The sequence below is a fragment of the Hyaena hyaena genome, unplaced genomic scaffold, assembly GCF_003009895.1.
Source record: "Hyaena hyaena isolate Hyena2069 unplaced genomic scaffold, ASM300989v1 scaffold_17, whole genome shotgun sequence".
NCBI classification, from domain to species: domain Eukaryota; kingdom Metazoa; phylum Chordata; class Mammalia; order Carnivora; family Hyaenidae; genus Hyaena; species Hyaena hyaena.
This window is the reverse complement of record NW_024080648.1, coordinates 246291-263972: the sequence shown is the minus strand read 5'-3', so window position 1 is coordinate 263972 and position 17682 is coordinate 246291. Positions and strand designations below refer to the sequence as shown.

At 34.5% G+C, this 17682-nt stretch overlaps 1 pseudogene; it reads left to right on the top strand.

Annotated features, from left to right (window-relative positions):
* The first annotated feature begins 16180 nt into the window (after nucleotides 1–16180).
* On the top strand, nucleotides 16181–16557 carry LOC120222728 (annotated as a pseudogene).
* Nucleotides 16558–17682: the final 1125 nt, after the last annotated feature.

Genomic DNA, 17682 nt, shown 5'->3' with positions numbered 1-17682 from the left:
CAGAAAGCTAACCAAAATGACAAAATGGAAGAACTCTCTTCCAAAGAAATTCCAGGAAGAAATGACAGCTAAAGAACTGCTCAAAACAGATATAAGCAACTTAACTGAACAAGAATTTAGAACAATAGTCATAAAATTAATCACTGGGCTTGAAAAAGGCATGAAAGACATCAAAGAAACTATTGCTACAAAGACTATGGAGCTTAAAAATAGTTGTGATGAATTTAAAAAATGCTATAAATGAGATGCAAAATAAAATGGAGGCGTCCAATGTATGGATTGAAGAAGTTGAAGATTGAAGAAAGGAGAATAAGTGATTTAGAAGACACAATTATAGAAAAAGAGGAAGCTGAGAAAAAGGGAAAAAAAATGATCCAGGAACATGAAAGGAAAGTTCGAGAGCTCAGTGATACAATCAAATGAAATAATATCCAAATCATAGGAATTCCAGAATAGGAAGAGAGAGGGAAAGGCGCTAAAGGAGTCCTTGAACAAATGATAGCAGATACTTCCCCACCTGGGGAAGGAAACAGATGTTAAAATCCAAGAGGCACAGAGAACTCCCCTCAGATGTAACTTGAATCGATCTTCTGCACGACATATCATAGTGAAACTGGCAAAATATAAGGACAAAGAGAGAATTCTGAAAGCGGCTAGGGAGAAAAGGGCCCTAATGTACAAATGGAAACCTATCAGCGTGGTGACAGACCTATCTACTGAAAATTGGCAGGCCAGAAAGGAATGGCAGGAAATCTTCAATGTGATGAACAGAAAAAAATATGCAGCCAAGAAATCCTGAGGGGGACTTTATGAGGGAAATATTGCAAGGAACACAAGATACCAGAGACACCACCACAAGCATAAATCCCACAAAGGACACGATGACACCAAATCCATGTTTTTCAAAAATAACACTGAATGCAAATGGACTAAATGCTCGAATCAAAAGACACAGGGTAGCAGAATGGATAAAAAACCAAAATCCATCTATTTGCTGTCTACAAGAAACTCATTTTAGACCTGAGGACACCTTCAGATTGAAAGTAAGTGGGTGGAGAAATATCTATCATGCTACTGGAAGTCAAAAGACAACTGGAATAGCTACACTTATATCAGAACTGGATTTTAAAGACAGTAACAAAGGATGAAGAAGGGTATTATATAATAATTACAGGGTCTATCCATCAGGAAGAGCTAACAATTATAAATGTCTACACACTGAATATGGAAGCACCTAAATATATGAAACAATCACAAACAGAAACAATCTTATGGATAAGAATGTGCTAATAGCAGGGGACTTTAATATTCCACTTACAGCAATGGATAGATCAACTAGACAGAAAATCACTAAAGACACAATGGACTTGAATGATACATTGGACCAGATGGATCTGACAGATATATTTAGAACTCTATATCCTCAGGCCATGGAATGCACTTTCTTCTCAAGTGCGCATGGCACATTCTCCAAGACAGATCACATACTGGGACATAAACCAGCCCTCAAGAAATAAAAAAGAATTGAGATCATACCATGCACACTTTCAGATCACAATGCTATGAAACATGAAATCAATCACAAGAAGAAGTCTGGAAAACCTCAAAAAACATGGAGGTTAAAGAACACCCTACTAAAGAAAGAATGGGCCAATCAGGCAATTGGAGAAGAAATTAAAAAATATATGGAAACAAATGAAAATAAAAATACAACAAACTCTGTGGGATGTGGCAAAGGCAGTCCTAAGAGGAAAGTACATTGCACTCCAGGCCTATTTCAAGAAATTAGAAAAAGCGCAAGTGCAAGATCTAACAGCGCACCTAAAGGAACTAGAGAGAGACCGACAAGAGCACTGCAAACCCAGTAGGAAAAGAGAAATAATAAAAATCAGGGCAGAAATAAACAATATAGAAACCAAAGAAACGGTTGAACAGATCAATGTAATTAAGAGTTGGTTTTTTGAAAACCTAAACAAAATTGACAAACCTCTAGCCAGGCTTCTCAAAAAAAAAAAAAAAAAAAAAGGAAAGCACTCAAATAGACAAAATCATGAATAAAAAATAGACTTATTACAACCAATCCCTCAGAAATACAAGTAATTATCCAGGAATACTATGAAAAATTTTATGCCAAAATATTGGACAACCTAGAAGAAATGGACAAATTCTTAAACACACATGAACTACCACAATTCACACATGAAGAAATAGAAAATATGGACAGACCCATAACTAGTGAAGAAATTGAATCAGTTATCAAAAATCTCCCAACATATAAGAGCCCCGGGCCAGATGGCTTCCCTGGGGAATTCTACGAGACATTTAAAACAGAACTAACACCCATTCTTCTCAAGCTATTCCAGAAAATAGAAATCGAAGGAAAACTTACAGACTCATTTTATGAAGCCAGCATCACTTTGATTTCTAAGCCAGACAAAGACAAAGCGAAAAAAGAGAATTACAAATCAATATCCTTGATGAATACAGATGCAAAAGTCCTCACTCAGTAAGATACCTGCAAATCAATTAACAGCACATAAAAAGAATTATCCAGCAAGATCAAGTGGGATTCATTCCTGGGTTACAGGGCTGGTTCAATATTCGCAAATCAATCAATGTGATACATCACATTAACAAAAGAAAATATAAAAACCATATGATCCTGTCGATACATGCAGAAAAAGCATTTGACAAAATACAGCATCCCTTCTTAATAAAGACCCTCGAGAAAGTTGGGATAGAAGAAACTTACTTAAACATCATAAAAGCCATCTATGAGAAGCCTCAGCTAACATCATCCTCAACGAGGAAAACCTGAGAGCTTTCCCACTGAGATCAGAAACATGACAGGGATGTCCACTCTCACCACTGTTGTTTAACATAGTGCTGGAAGTCCTAGCATCAGCCATCAGACAACAAAAGGAAATCAAAGGCATCAGAATTGGCAAAGAAGATGTCAAACTTTCACTTCTCGCAAACAACATGATACTCCACATAGAAAACCCAACAGACTCCACCAGAAACCTACTAGAACTGATTCATGAATTCAGCAAAGTCACAGGGTACAAAATCAACCTACAAAAATCAGTTGCATTTTTATACACCAACAATGAAGCAACAGAAAGAGAAATCAAGAAACTGATCCCATTCACAATGGCACAAAAAAGCATAAAATACCTAGGAATAAACCTAACCAAAGACATAAGAGATCTGTATGATGAAAACTATAGAAAACTTATGAAAGAAATTGAGGAAGACACAAAGAAATGGAAAAACATTCCATGCTCATGGATTGGAAAAATAAATACTGTTAAATGTCACTACTACCCAAAGCAATCTACACACTGACTGCAATCCCAATCAAAATTGCACCAGCATTCTTCTCAAAACTAGAACAAACTATCCTAAAATTTGCATGGAACCACAAAAGACTGTGAATAGCCTAAGTAATATTGAAGAAGAAAACCAAAACAGGAGGCATCACCATCTCAGACTTTAGCCTCTACTACAAAGTTGGAATCATCAAGACAGTATGGTATAGGCACAAAAACAGACACATAGACCAATGGACCTGAATGTGAGACAGGAAAACATCAAAATCCTAGAGGAAAAAGCAGGAAACAACTTCCTTGACCTCAACCGCAGTAATTTCTTACTACACATATCCCCAAAGACAAAGGAATCAAGAGCACATATGAACTATTGGGACTTCATCAAGATAAAAAGCTTCTGCACAGCAAAGGAAACAATTCATGAAACTAATAGGCAACCAACGGAATGGGAAAAGATAGTTGCAAATGACATATCAGATAAAGGGTTAATATCCAAAACCTATAAGGAACTCACCAAATTCCACACTCAGAAAGCAAACAATCCAGTGAAGAAATGGGCAGAAGATATGAACAGACACTTCCAAAGAGGATGTCCAGATGGCCAACAAACATGAAATGATGCTCAGCATCCCTCCTCATCAGGGAAACACAAATCAAAACCACATTGAGATACCATCTCATGCCAGTCAGAGTGGCTAAAAGGAGCAAATCAGAGGACTCTAGATGCTGGCGAGGATGTGGAGAAACGGGCACCCTCCTACACTGTTGGTGGGAATGTCAACTGGTATAGCCCCTCTGGAAAACAGTGTGGCGGTTACTCAAAAAACTAACAATAGAACTCCCCTATGACCCAGCAATAGCACTGCTAGGAATTTACCTCAGGGATACAAGAGTGCTGATGCACAGGGGCACATGTACAACAATGTTCATAGCCACACTCTCAACAATATCAAAACATGGAAAGAGCTTAAGTGTCCATCAACAGACGAATGGATCAAAAAGATGTGGTTTATCTATACGACGGAATACTACATGGCAATGAGAAAGAATGAAATTGGCCATGTGTAGCAACATGGATGGAACTTGAGGGTGTTATGCTGAGCGAAATAAGTCAGGCAGAAGACAGATACCATATGTTTGCACATATAGGAGGATTAGGAGGAACTTAACTGAGGACCATGGAGGAGAAGAAGGGGAAAAATAGTGGGGGAGAGGGAGGGAGGCAAACCATGAGAGACTCTTGAATGCTGAGAACAAACTGAGTTTTGATGGATGTGGGCGGGAAGAGGGGTGATGAGAATGGAGGAGGGCACCTGTGGGGATGAGCACTGGGTGTTATATGATAACCAACTTGACAACAATTTAAAAAATATGCAAAAAAAAGTAAGACCAAAATTATAATGGAACTCTCAATGACACTTGAAACTAAGCTTTAGCAGGATCATGGTGACATACTGATGGCTCTATCTGCCTAAAATTTTTTTTTTCACATTCTCAAATGAGAGTATAATGCTGTGCAGAGACTCTAATATTTCTAACTGGCAATGTCTGTGAATAAAAGCGTATAAATAATATAAAATGTGTAAGTCAATAAAAATGGGTAAGTCAGGTTAAAATTCAAAATGACTGTAAAGCAAGAAAAAAAATAATTTTTTTAAAAAAACACAGGTTTTCATATACTGGAATAAACAGATGGGAAAGTTTAAGCAAATTGTTTGCTATATTCAAGTTCAAGAGAATAGAGAAAAAGGTACAACAAAGATGAAGAGATAAAGAGTATCAACAGAGAATTAGAATCTAACCAAATAATCAAAATGGCAATCTACAAGCAAACATATAAAAGATCTGAAATAAGAACTCACTGGAACAGTTAAAAGCACAGTAGAAAAGTAGTAAACTAAGAAATATCACTGGAAAATAATCAAATTGAGCTACAGGGCTAAAAATCAATGGGGTATGAAACAAACAAAACAACAAACTAAAAGAGATGTGGAGTGCTATCAAAAGTATAACTGAATCCGAGGAGAGAAGCAAATGGGACAGATGCAATATTTAAAAAATAATGGATCAAAATTTCCCAAATCTGATCAAATACATCAATTTACAGATTCTAAAAGCTTATCACACCTCTAGAATTTTTAAACCAAAATGTAAACAACTACATCTATATGCATCATCGTCAAACAGATGAAATAAAGACAAAGACAGAAAAAAAATCATAAAAGCAATCTGCGATAATGGACGTTTTCTTCAAAGAAGGAATAATAAAGCTGATCGCTGACTTTTCACCGAAAAAAAAAAAAAACAGAGAGAATATTTTTAAGTGATGAAAGAAGGATGATCTTCAATACGTGAATCATCTATTCTGAAATTTTTTAAAACAACATATGCTAATACGTTGCTAGCAGTCCTGCCTCAGGGAAACTCTGAGGGAAGCCCCCCAGAAGGCAAATGACCCCTAGATGCAACTGCAGCCAGGAAGAGCACTAGTAAATATTTTTTTAAATGAGTAAATATAAACCACTATTGACAGAAAAAAAAAAAAACAATAATAATGCCCCTGCTCTTTACAACATATCCAAATAAAAATTAACTGTCAAAAGTAGCAACATTATTAAGGGTGAAGAGGGATACATTGGCTTTGTTACAGAATGTTTGTATATTTCAGTCAGTAGTGAAAGTACTAATTCAAGTAGCCTGTATTGAGATGGAGCATCCACACTGAAATCTGTAGGGTAGCCACTAAAAACATTATATAAATAAGTATAACTTAAAAGATTACAGAAGAGTTAAAAAATAAGAACGTATTTGATTAATTGGAAAGACAGCAAGAAAGAATAGAGGAGAGTATTATGCGAAGCAAATTAAGTCAGAGAAAGACAGATATCATATGATTTCACTCATATGCGGAATTTAAAAACAAAACAGAGCAAAGGGAAAAAAGAGAGAGAGAAAGACAGAGATAAACCAAGAAACAGACTCTAAACTGTAAAGAACAAACTGATGGTTATCAGAAGGGAGAGGTGGAGGGTGTGTGAAACAGGTGATGGGGATTAAGGAGTGCACCTGTGACGAACACCTGGTGATATAGGAAAGTGTTGAATCACTATATTGTACACCTGAAACTAACATTACACTGTACGTTAACTAACTGGAATTTAAATAAAAACTTTAAAAAAAAAACTAAATGAAGGATAAAGGAGCAGATATAACAAATTGAAAATAAAATAATTTTTAGGCTTCAAAACACTAACAGCAACTTGATTGAAAGTAAATAAAACAAATGCCCCAAATAAAAGACTGTTAAATTGGACTTTAAAAAATGAAGCCAACACCTATACTTACAAAAGACACACTTTATAAGTACGACCGCAGAATTGTTGAAAGGAAAAAGATGAAAATGATTATATTGTCCAAAAAATACTGCATAGCAATTTTTTTATGCACACAAGAATTTAAGGCAACAAGTACTACTGGAAATCAAGAGAGTCTTCTTTATCATAATGAAAGCATTAATGCCACAGCATGACATAATACAGATCTTCCTTGACTTTTAATAGGGTTACATGCCTATAAACCCATCTTAAATTGAAATATTGTGAACTGAAATGCATTTAGGAGTGCCTAACTGGGTCAGTCAATAGAGCATGAGTTCAACCGCTATGATGAGTGTAGAGAGTACTTAAAAATTAAAAACTCTTAAAAAATGCATTTAATACATCTAACCTACCAAACACCATAGCTTAACTTAGCCTACCTTAAATGTCCTCCGAACACTTACATTAGCCTAGAGTTGGGCAAATCATCTAACATAAAGCCTATCTTATAGTAAAGTATTGAATATCTCCTGTAATTTAGTAAATACTCTACTGATAGTAAAAAACGGACTGGGTGTATGTGTACAGAACAGTTCTACAGGAAGCTGAAGTGTGTGCCACTGTCCAGCATCAAGACAGAGTACTGTGCCACACATCACTACCCCCAGGGAAAGTTCAAGATACAAAATATGAAGTACAGTGTCGAGGGACTGTGCATCACTTTCACACCAGTGTAAGGTTGAAAAATTTAAGTTAAACCATCATAAGTTGAAGATGATCCATGCTAACACCTTACGTACATAACATCATAACTTCAAATTACATAAAGTGTACGGAACTAAAAGGAGAAATAGATAAGTTCAGTGCCATACATGCATATTTTAATAGCTCACTGTTGGTAACTAATAAAACAAGTGATGATAAGTAAGGGTATAAGCGACTTAAAAATACAACTAACTAACTTGGCCAAATATACACCTGTCCAACTTTTACACAATGCACATTCTTTATAAGGGCACGTGGAACATTTGACAAAATAGATCATTTATTAAATTAACCATTCACCAGTACACATAATATGCTATGCCATAAACAAAGTTTCAACAAATTTCAAAGACCTAAAATCATACAGGTTATTTAGTGTGCCCACAGTGGAATTTTACAAGAAATCACAAATAGAAAGATAACTAGATCTTTAAGAAATTACTTTGAAAGTAAGCCATGTGTTTCTAAATAAGTCATGTATTAAATGGAAATTAGATATATTTTAGGCTGCATGAATACATAACACATAACTTGTGGAATGCACATGAAACAGAGGTTAGAGGGAAATTTATAATTTTCAGTGTATAAATACATAAAACTTTGTTTAATCACTCAAAGTCCATTAAACCATATTGAGATACAATTTAACCTTATCAAATTGTTAAAAGATAAGAATTCTCACAGTAGTTAAGTACTGACAAAAAAAAAACAGAATAGGAACTCCTACAAAGTAATGATTTACGTGTAAATTATAATAACCACCTGGGAGAGAAAAAAAGACATATATAGTTGAAGTTGTTTTTATGTTAAAATATAGGACTTCTACTGAGATACATATGTTAGAGAACTGTATGTTAGACACATATACTATACTAAAAACATTTTCAAGAACAGCAGTTTTTTTTTGTAATAGTTCAACAAAAGAAAAATGAACTGAGTATGTAATGAGGTTCCACTGGACAGTGAAAAATAATGAACTTTTAGTTATCAGCATGAATTATTGTCAGAAAAATAATGTTGAGTAGAAAAACCAATTTGCTAGAGAGAGACAGACACACAGAAATATTTATAGGAATACATATTTGTTGCTTTTCTAAGCATTTAAGATACTTTTAGTATCATAATCTATCATTTACATTAGATTGAAATTTAACGTTCAAAAAGAGAGACACTTATGATTCAGGTATATATCTATGTAATAAAAGAGTAAATAAATACAGGGAAATACTGAACATCAAATTCATGACAGAGGAGTAATGCAATCTTGGCAGAAGCAGGGATACCTGGGCCTCTAGAATGTACTACGTCATTTCTTGAATTATACAGAGGGTATACACAGTGTACAAGTTATACCAGTCTTTCTCTTTTGTATTTTTATATATCATAGAATACTTTTTATATCTATATAAAAGTAAATATTTCCAATTCTTAAATCAGTGATTACCTTGATATTTGTCCTTAAGCACAAACATTTCTTTTTTTTTGGCTTAATAAATTTGGTCTCCTAAAATGTATATTAAAGTGTATCAAATGTCTCTTTAGTAGTCAACAAGATGATGATTTAGTTCCTTTCTTTGTCTTTTAATTATACTTTAGACTTCGTAAAACTTGACTACCCTCAAATCGTTATGTTTAAATTCTTGGTAAAGTTGCCAGAGTCATTCCTTATACAACTAGATTAAGTGACAATGATCTATTGTGTTTTTCCTTTTCTATTTTAACGTATAGTGAATGATGAATAAGGTATAGAATGATGATGCCTTTGTAAAAATGAAGTAAAAACACTTTCTCAATTTTCTTATCTCCAGTAAATATCCAATAATATATACTGTAGTGAGTAAATATTCATTCTGGGAACTATTCTTTATTTAAAAATTTATTTTAAGTAGTCTTATGTATAAACTTAAACTCATCAGATAACTGCTTCATAACACAATCTCAAATTGATAAAATATAGGTCTCCTTTTGTTTGATGACTGACAATTGTCAAACTTCCTTGCATTCATCACCTGAGTTAAGAGTTAGCAAGAAATTATGTCCATTTCTTTGTTCCTCCCTCACCCTGGACACACCCACACCCACACACGAGATACCCATTCTTCTGTACTCACTGTTCATGATTTGCTTCTATATTACAGTTTTTAAAATCATGTCATTGTATTTCTAAAATCCAACTGCTTAGCTTTAGTTTTCTCTTTACAAAAAGTTTCATGTTTTATTTGACTCCCTGTAATTTACTTTCTTCAATCAGTAATATAATGAACATATTTATCTGTATTCTTTACTATAGCCCTCTTCAATCTGACTGCTGTATAATATTCAATTGTGTGAGCATACTGAAATATATTTATTCAGTTGCTTGCCAATTGCCATTTGGGTGGTTTAATTTTAATCTTTGAAGAAGATAAATTTGGAAAGCAATCTAGTCTCTATCATTTTTATGATATAATCGCAGATGACTTTTGTTACGGCAATGTATACTCCTATGTCTACTCTGATTTATATTTCTTACTAAATCCATCTAAAAGTATACATTAGTTTCATCAAATTTATAAATCTGTATAGTACATTGGTTCACATACATTATATTTTGAAAATTTAAATATTAAGTAAAAAAATAGAAACCAGCCATAACCCTTCCATCTGAAGTTACATCCTCTCAATTCAAGAAACATGTTGCTGCATCGACTTCCAGACTTTTTCCTACCCATATTTTCTCTCTCAAAAATAAAAGGAAAATACAGTTAGAATATCTATTTTAATCTCTCCTTATTAGTACTGCTAGAGTCTACCCTCATGACATCATAGGATTTAGTGAATATATATATCAGAGAAAACTATTGAAATGAGCAAGTTATTTCATCATTAAAGCAATTGAGCAGTTTCATTTCGTTATCTGTATTCTGTGAAATATGTTCCTATACCCTTTACCCATTTTCTTTTGTTATTCTTTTTTTATCTTTAATATTTGAGGATTATTATATTTTTATATAGGTTGTAAATGTTTGCTGACTTTCCATTCACCTTCCATCTAAACAGATATTTATTTTATGTGTGAGGTACTTAAATATTTAATTTTGCATAGTTGAATGCATATATAATTTTGGTTATGATTTCTGATGTTGTTAACTGACTTTAAAAAAATATTCCCACTCTGTCTCTCTCTCAAAAATAGACAAACATAAAATATTTTTTAAAAGTCTTCCCAGTTTGCTAAAATGTAAATATATATTTATCTGTATGCTTACTTGTGGGATACATAAATATTTAACTTTACATAGTTAAATGAATACATAATTTTAGTTATGATCCTGATTTTATTATCTGACTTTTTAAAATCTTCCCAATTTGCTAAAACGTAAATACATAGTTATCTGTATGTTTACTTGAAGTTATTAGGTGTGCTGGGGAAGTGGAGGATATGTATAAGTTTTTATTCCATCAAAAGTTTAACCTCCATTCTAAGTGTAACTCTGTTCTTCTCCAAAATCTGCTGTTTCATGTCCAAGAGTAATGTTACTCCATCACCAGACCAGTAAGCGTAGCTGCCACACCGCTCGAGGGCCCTCAGTGCTGCTGCTCTTAGACACTCTTCCGTGATGACAAACACAATCTGTCTGGTGGGTTCCCAATTTTGCCAAAGCCTGCTCTCTCTTTTTTTTTTTTTTTAATTTTTTAAATTTTTTTAAAATTTATTTCTGAGAGAGAGAGAGAGACAGCATGAGCAAGGGAGGATCTGAGAGAGAGGGAGACACAGAATCTGAAGCAGGCTCCAGGCTGTGAGCTAGCTGTCATCTCAGAGCCTGATGTGGGGCTCAAACCCACTAACTGTGAGATCACGACTTGAGCCGAATTTGCACGCTTAACCAACTGAGCCACCCAGGTGTCCCCAAAGACTGCTCTCTGTAGCTATCATTCTTCCAGATTTTGAGGAATTAAAGGGTTTCTGCCATACCTTTTAATTCGGAATTCCTATATCCCCTTTGGAATCTAGCACTTCTGCCATTGGGAAGAAATTCACCTTCTGAATACATATAAACACTGGGTAGTTTGTAAACACAGAAATATACTGCCCTCAGCTCTGGTGGCTGGAGGTTTAAGAATGGGTGCTGGCATGATCAGCTGAGAACCACGTTTCAGGTATCAGACTTCTAGGTGTATCCTCGCATGGCAGGAGGGATAAGGGATCTCTGGAGCACTAATCCCATTCATGAGGGTTCCACTCTCATGACCTAGTGGTTACTAAAGGTGCCACCTCTTATTACTATCTTCTTTGTGATTTAGAATTTCAACTTATGAATTTGGGGAGGATGCAAACATTCAGATCACAGCATTATACCTAATAAAATGTTTTCAATGCTCTCCTTTGGAAAGCATTTAAGCAGATATACATGCCACAATACTATCCTGATATTTAAATTCCTATGGCTGTTTCTATAGTAATTGAGAAATGTCATGTAAAATGCATTTCTTCTACCTCTTTCCTCTCACATTACATGGAAATGTTAAAATGGAGACTTTTCACAATGGCACTGAAATAAAGAGAAAGATTAAAAATTAGAAGAGTACTTTAGATCAGGAGAAAATTCTACAAGAATGTAAAAAAAAAAAAAGCTCATTAATTCTTAGAGAGTAAAAAAAAGCAAAGAATATAGTGAACAGGAAGGGAGGAAGAAGTATAGAGGATTCAAGTTACTATTTTAGAAAAATCTTACCGTAACACCATTTACATTTGTAAATTAAGCAGAAAGGATAAAAGAACAGGTAGAGATAGAGAATAATAGTTTTGATTTTATGATTAATTTGTGTAAGTTTAATATAGTTCACTGAAATAAATTTATATAAGAAGACCAAAATAGAGTTTTTTAATTGAAACTGAGCTAGGGAAAAACTCAATTCCCACATTTTTAAAATGTTTTAAATGTTAAACTACAACTGTAAGTTGCTCTAAGTGTTATAAAAAAAACAATACTATAATCTACAGTATTGCTATAATCTAAGATCCAGTGAGAGAGAAAAGTATGTTTGAGCTCAGAATTGAAGAATGAATGAGAGAATATCAAGTGAATATGTGTTAGAAGAACATTAAAAGCAGAGACATGATCCCATACAAAGCAAAGAGATGATTCCCTGGGGTGAGAGGGAATGCAAGTTCTTTTAAGGCAAGTAGAAAGAACAAAGGAGAATATTATATGACATAAAGCTAAAAAAGGAAGTAGATATCAATCCTTGTGGCCCTCTATTGGTTACATAAAGATCTTTGCTTAAGGTCAACTAAAGAGTTTGGAACAGAGAAAGGGGCACATTATTTTTATTTTGAAACAGTTAATCTGTCTAGAGATAATAGGATATGACAAATTCAGTAATACTAGACATTGCAAAGATTCCAGCTATAGTGCAGAAGAGAAATGATGCTCTACTATAGGCAAAATATAATACAGAATTTGACCAGAGTAGTGATAGAGTAAAGCATATTTGAGAGGTAAAGTTTATTGGACTTAGTAGAAGTATATATTTGGACTGTGAGGAAGTACATCTCAAAGATAATTCCCAGGTTCTCACTTGCAAAAATGATTTTATGCAGTAAGAAAAAACACACACAAACACACATATACACCTATACATAGAGGTACACAACACAAATGAATGAAATAAATGAATGAATGAATGAATGGTGATAGCATCATCACAAGAGAATAAGAATTTTCTACTGTCTTCCCCTAAAAGAACGCCAATTTAAACAATCACCCATGGAGAAGAGATCTTTTGTGGAAGTCCAGGAATCCAGTGGAGAAGTTCTAGCACACTGCTGAAGCAAAGAAAATCTGAAATTAGATGTATTTAAAGAGGGCAAGCGGAACGGTTTCATGTTACTCACATCATCCCTCCCCAGTGTGGCACAGCTCAGTGCCTAACGAGATTTTCTGGCCAATTATTTCTTCCACAGGGGAATCTGAGAGCATGTGAATGAGCTCCAGGCCTTCCCAGCCCTGTGGGATTCTGCCAAAGAGACCCACTTCTCTATTGCCTCGTCCAGAATACTGAGGGATGCTGCAAGATCCAGGAATGCGGAACATCCGGGAGAGTGGCATTAAAGAGATGTGGATCCTATTAACTACACTGCAGACTCCATCAGAAAGCCCTCGCACAAGCCTCTGGGAATGCCTCACTTAAAGAGCTCCCAAATGGCCCACAGGCACCTCTAGTGCTTCAGGCACCACACCCTGTGGCCAGCTTCCCTGTGTGAGCTCTCCACAACAGTGGGACTGAACTTGACAGAGAGCTAATGAGTATTCACAGGACCACAATAAGTTTCCACTAACTGAACTCAAAGAAGAGGAAATCTATAATTTGCCTAATAAAGAATTCAAAGAAACTATTTCAAATAAGCTCAGTGAGCTATAGGAAAATACACAAAGACAATTTAAATTAGAAAACCAATTCATCACAAAATTAGAAATTTAACAGAGAGATAGAAATCATATGAAAGACCCCAACAGAAATTCTAGAGCTGAATTATACAATGAATGAAATGAAAAATGTAAGAGAGAGCATCAACAACAGATGCATCTAACAGAAGAAAGAATGTGAAGTGGAAGGCAGGACTTGTGAAATCATCCAGTCATAGGAGAACAAAGGAAAAAGAATGAGGAAAGTCTTCATGAATTCTATCATTCAGAGAAGCCATCAGTGCATTACTGTAGTATCAGAAGCAGGAGAGAGAGAGAAAGGAGCAGAAAGCTTATTTAAAGAAAAAAAATGGCTGAGAATTTCCTACATTAGTGAAGAGATTTGGACACTTAAGTTCATAAAATTAACAGGTCACACAAAAACTAAAACAGAAAATTATCTTTTTCAAACTTAAAATGGTCTAAAATCAAGGGCAGAATTTTAAAAGTAACTGAGAAAAAAAAAAGAAATTCTCACATACAAGGGAATCCCTAGAAGGCTATCAGTGGATTTGGATAATATACTCAAAGTTCTGGAAAGAAAAACTGCCTAACAGTACTTTACCTGGTGAAGTCCCTAAGAAATGAAGGTGAGATAAAGACATTCCCAAAAATTTAAAGCAGAGAGACTGGCATCACTAACCTACCTTACAATAAAAGCTATAAGGAGTTCTTCCAGAAGAAACCAAAGGATGTTAATTAGTAACATTAAAGCACATTAAGGTATATAATATATTGGTAAAGGTAAGTTTATAGTCACATTCAGAAGACTCTAATATTGTAATAAGGTGGTGTGTTAATCACTTAACTCTAGTATAAAAGTTAAAAAGCAAAAGTACTAAAAATAGCTATAATTCTTCATTAAAGAATACATAATATAAGAAGTAGTAAATTGTGACATCAAAAATATAAAATGTGGAGGAGGAGAAAAGGAGTACAGTTTTCATACACAATTGCAAGTAGTGTAGAATAGACCGTTATATCTATAGAGGCTTTATGTAAGTCTCATGGTAACCACAAAGCAAAAACCTACAGTAGATATGCAAAAAATAAAGAGAATCAATATCATTGTGGGAAATTATCAATTCACCAAAGAAATAAGAGAGGGAGATGGGAACAATGGGATTTTTAAACACCCAGAAAACAGTAAGACATCATTACTGAGTCTTCACCTATAAATAATTACTTTAAATGTAAATAAACTAAAATCTCCATCTAAAGTCATGCGGTGGGTTAATGGATTAATAAACAAGACCCAATTTTTGCTGCCTACAAAAGACTCACTTCAGCTTTAAGGACACATGAAGACTAAATGGAAAGGGATAGAAAAAGATATTCCATGCAAGGAAAAACCAAAAGAGAGCAGAGATAGCTACATTTATATTACACAAAACAGAATTCAATACAAAGCTGTAATGAGGCAAAGAAGGTCATTATACAAGATAAAAGGTGCAATTCATCAAGAGATATACAATCACAAATACACATGCACACAGCTTTGAAGCACCTAAATACTTCAAAAGCAAATACTAAAAGATCTAAAGTGAGAACAACACCCCAATAAGGAGCAGACAATGTCAATACAGCACTTTCAACATAAGATAAGTAATCCAGACAGAAAATCAATAAGGAAACACTGGACTTAAATTATAATTAAGTCGAATGGACCTAACAGACATATAAAGAAATTCCACCCAATAGCAACAGAATCTACATTCCTCTCAAGTGAACATGAAACATTTTTCAGACAAGTCATAGCAACTTTAAGAACACATATCTTTACTGACCACAAAGTATGACTAGACATCAGTAACAATAGGAAAAATGAAAAATGCACTAATATGTGGACATTAAACAATACATTCTGACCAACAGGTCAAAGAAGAAATGAAAAGGGAAAAACATCTTGAAACAAACAAAAGTGTAACCTAACATGCCAAAACCTATGGAACGCAGCATAAGTAGTTTAAGAGGGAATTAAGAAAAAAAGAAAAATGGACAACCTAACTTTACACATCAAGGATTAGAAAAACAGTAATTAAGCCAAATTTAGCAGAAGGAAATAACAATGATTAGAGCAGAAATAAATGAAAGAACCAGAAAACCAATAGAAATTATCAGTGAAACTAAAACCTGATTTTTTAAAAAGATAAACAATACTGACAAACTTTTAGACTTAGAAAAAGAGAAGATTCATATAAATAAAATAAGACCTAAAAGACAAGGTATTACAACCGATACTACAAACATTTAAAGGATGGCTTTTTGTACAACATTTTAGTGAGGCTGTAGAGGTAGATGCTCGTCTCCAAGCTCTGCATGCCACCCAAGGACTACGAGAAGAAGAAAGATGCAGGAAGCTCGGCCAAAGAAGATAAAGACCCAGTGAACAAATCTGGGGACAAGGCCAAAAAGATCTGATTCAAAGGCAAATTTGGGGACAGGCTCAATAACTTGGTCTTGTTTGACAAAGTAACACATGACAAACTCTGTAAGAAAATTCCAAAATATGAGCTTATAACTAAAGTTATGGTCTCTGAGAGACTGAAGACTTGAAGTTCCCTGGCCAGGGCAGCCCTTCAAGAGCACCTTAGTAAAGGACTTATTAAATCAGTTTCAAAGCAGAGAACTCAAGTAATTTACACCAGAAACACCATGGGTGGAGATTTCCCAGGTGCTGGCAAAGATGCATGAGCAGACCCCAACAACTGTCATTTTGGAAAATAAAATTTTATTACATCAAAAAAATCAAAGGATAATAAGAGACTATTATGAACAATTATATGCAAAAAAAAAGGGTAACTTAGAAGAAATGGGTAAATTTTTCCACATATACAAGATACTAAAGAGTGAAGCATAAAAAAGTAGGAAATGTGAACGGATTAATAAGGAATGAAATTAAAGCATTATCAAAAATCTCCCAACAAAGAGAAGACCAGGACCAGACAGTTTTATAGGTGAATTCTACTAAATATTTAAAGAATGAACACCAATACTTAAAATTCTTCCAAAAAATTACTAAGAAGCACTTTCAAAATCATTTTATGGTACCAGTGTTTGCCTGATACTATTGGCTAATATCCCTGATGAATATAGATTTAAAAATTCTCAACAAAATATTAGCAAAATGAACCCAACAGGTTATTTTTTAAAAAATTCATACAGCATGGTTAAGTGAGATTTATCCCTGGGATGCTGAATGGTTCAACATAAATAAATGAATAAATGTAATACACATTAGAACAAAGGATAAAAATCATATGATTATCTCAATACATGCAGAAGAGGTATTTGACAGGGGCACTTGGGTGGCCCAGTCATTTGAGGATCCAACTCTTGATTTTGCCTCAGGTCATGATCTCATGATTCATGAGATCAAGCCCCACATTGGGCTTTGTGCTGTCAGCTCTTACAGCAGAGTCTCTTGGGATTCTCTCTCTCCATCTCTCTCTCTGCCCCTCCTCCACTCATGTGCGCTTGCTCGGTCTCTCAAAATAAATACACCCTAAAAACAAAAAAGTACTTAACAAAATTCAACATCCTTTCACATTAACTCTCAAAAAATTAATTATGTAAGGAACATATATCAACAGAATAGAGGCCATATATAACAGGCCTACAGTTACCATCGTACTCAATGGTAAAGAGATGAAAGATTATCATCTAAGGCCTGGAACAAAGCAACCGTGCCTACTGGTCACTACTGTTCAACGTGAAACTGGAAGTCCTAGCAAGCAATTAGGCAAGAAAAAGAAACAAAAGTCATCCAAAGAAGAAAGTAAAAAGTAAAATTATCTGGTTGCAGATGATATGATCTTA